Below are 3066 nucleotides of genomic sequence, written 5' to 3' on the forward strand. Positions count from 1 at the left end.
ATTGAAATGTTTTACATAGTTTCAATGTATGGTTTAATTAATTAGATGCTCTGGAGAGCTATATGTTATTAGATGAGAACTATGTATGCACTTTGGTTTTAATGTGATGATGAACTTCTATTAATTTGGACACTTAATTATATATAATGCACGCAGATGAACCGGCAATGGATGTACGGTGACAGACACACCCGCGAGTACATTAAGGGCGTGCATGAGTTTCTCGATGCGGCTGAGGCAAACAAGCAGAATGGTTTTATGTGTTGTCCATGCACTGAATGTGGGAATACAAGGTCTTACTCTAACCGGAAAATCCTTCACTCCCACCTGCTTTACAAGGGTTTCATGCCACACTATAATGTCTGGACGAGGCACAGAGAAATAGGGGTTATGATGGAAGACGGCGAAGAAGAAGAGTGCGATGACAACTATGTGCCCCCTGAATATGGTGATGCTACAACGGGGGGAGCTGGTGAAGATCAAGAGGAACCAGAAGATGTGCCCAATGATGCTGCCACGGGTGAAGCTGCTGAAGATCAAGAGGAACCAGACGATGTGCCCGATGATGATGATCTCCGCCGGGTCATTGTCGATGCAAGGACGCAATGCATTAGTCAACAGGAGAAGCTGAAGTTCGATCGCATGTTAGAGGATCACAAAAAGGGGTTATACCCCAATTGTGAAGATGGCAACACAAAGCTCGGTACCGTACTGGAATTGCTGCAGTGGAAGGCAGAGAATGCTGTGGCTGACAAAGGATTTGAGAAGCTACTGAAAATATTGAAGAAGAAGCTTCCAAAGGATAACGAATTGCTCGACAGTACATACGCAGCAAAGAAGGTCGTATGCCCTCTAGGATTGGAGGTGGAGAAGATACATGCATGCCCTAACGACTGCATCCTCTACCACGGTGCATACAAGGATCTGAACGCATGCCCGGTATGCGGTGCGTTGCGGTTTAAGATCAGACGAGATGACCCTGGTGATGTTGACGGCGAGCCCCTCAGGAAGAGGGTTCCTGCGAAGGTGATGTGGTATGCTCCTATAATACCACGGTTGAAACGTCTATTCAGAAACGAAGAGCATGCCAAGTTGATGCGATGGCACAGTGAGAACCGAAAGAAAGATGGGAAGTTGAGAGCACCCGCTGACGGGTCGCAGTGGAGAAAAATCAAGAGAAAATACTGGGATGAGTTTGCAAAGGACCCAAGGAATGTATGGTTTGCTTTAAGCGCGGATGGCATTAATCCTTTCGGGGAGCAGAGCAGCAATCACAGCACCTGGCCCGTGACTCTATGTATGTATAACCTTCCTCCTTGGATGTGCATGAAGCGGAAGTTCATTATGATGCCAGTTCTCATCCAAGGCCCTAAGCAACCCGGCAACAAAATTGATGTGTACCTAAGGCCATTAGTTGAAGAACTTTTACAGCTGTGGAATGGAAACGGTGTACGTACGTGGGATGAGCACAGACAGGAGGAATTTAACCTTAAGGCGTTGCTGTTCGTGACCATCAACGATTGTCCCGCTCTCAGTAACCTTTCAGGACAGACAAACAAAGGATACCACGCATGCACGCACTGTTTAGATGACACTGAAAGTATATACCTGGACAAATGTAGGAAGAATGTGTACCTGGGCCACCGTTGATTTCTTCCGACCAACCATCAATGTCGAAAGAAAGGCAAGCATTTCAAAGGCGAGGCAGATCACCGGAAGAAGGCCGCCGTGCGCACCGGTGATCACGTGATTGCTATGGTCAATGATTTACACTACGTAATCTTTGGAAAGGGTCCCGGTGGACTAGCTGTTCTGAATGACGCTGAGGGACACGCACCCATGTGGAAGAAGAAATCTATATTTTGGGACCTACCCTACTGGAAAGACCTAGAGGTCTGCTCCTCAATCGATGTGATGCACGTGACGAAGAACCTTTGCGTGAACCTGCTAGGCTTCTTGGGCGTGTATGGGAAGACAAAAGATACACCTGAGGAACGGGAGGACCTGCAACGTTTGCACGAAAAAGACGGCATGCCTCCGAAGCAGTATAAAGGTCCTGCCAGCTACGCTCTTACGAAAGAGGAGAAAGAAATCTTCTTTGAATGCCTGCTCAGTATGAAGGTCACGACTGGCTTCTCGTCGAATATAAAGGGAATAATAAATATGCCAGAGAAAAAGTTTTAGAACCTAAAGTCTCATGACTGCCACGTGATTATGACGCAACTGCTTCCGGTTGCATTGAGGGGGCTTCTACCGAAAAACGTCCAATTAGCCATTGTGAAGCTATGTGCATTCCTCAATGCAATATCTCAGAAGGTGATCGATCCAGAAATCGTACCAAGGCTAAGGAGTGATGTGGCGCAATGTCTTGTCAGTTTCGAGCTGGTGTTCCCACCATCCTTCTTCAATATCATGACGCACGTCCTAGTTCATCTAGTCGACGAGATTGTCATCCTGGGGCCCGTATTTCTACACAATATGTTCCCCTTTGAGAGGTTCATGGGAGTCCTAAAGAAATATGTCCGTAACCGCGCTAGGCCAGAAGGAAGCGTCTCCATGGGCCATCAAACAGAGGATGTTATCGGGTTTGTGTTGACTTCATTCCTGGCCTTAACAAGATAGGTCTCCCTAAATTGCGGTATGAGGGGAGACTGACTGGAAAAGGCACTCTTGGAAGAGACTCAATAATATGCAGGGACGGATATTCTTGGTCTCAAGCACACTACACAGTTCTACAGAACTCTACCTTGGTGACCCCATATGTCGATGAACACAAGAACAGTCTGCGCTCCAAACACCCGGAGCAATGCGACGACTGGATTACATGTGAACACATCAGGACTTTCAGCAGTTGGTTGGAAACACGTCTCAGAGGTGACAACACTGTTTGTGATGAGTTGTACGTGTTGTCCAGGGGACCATCTTTGACTGTATTGACTTACAAAGGATACGAGATAAATGGGAATACATTTTACACGATCGCCCAAGATCAAAAGAGCACCAACCAAAACAGCGGTGTCCGCTTTGATGCAGCAACCGAGAGCGGAAAGGACACATATTATGGTT

The sequence above is a fragment of the Triticum urartu genome, chromosome 2A, assembly GCF_056163025.1.
Source record: "Triticum urartu cultivar PI428250 chromosome 2A, HENAU_Tu73, whole genome shotgun sequence".
Lineage (NCBI taxonomy): Eukaryota > Viridiplantae > Streptophyta > Magnoliopsida > Poales > Poaceae > Triticum > Triticum urartu.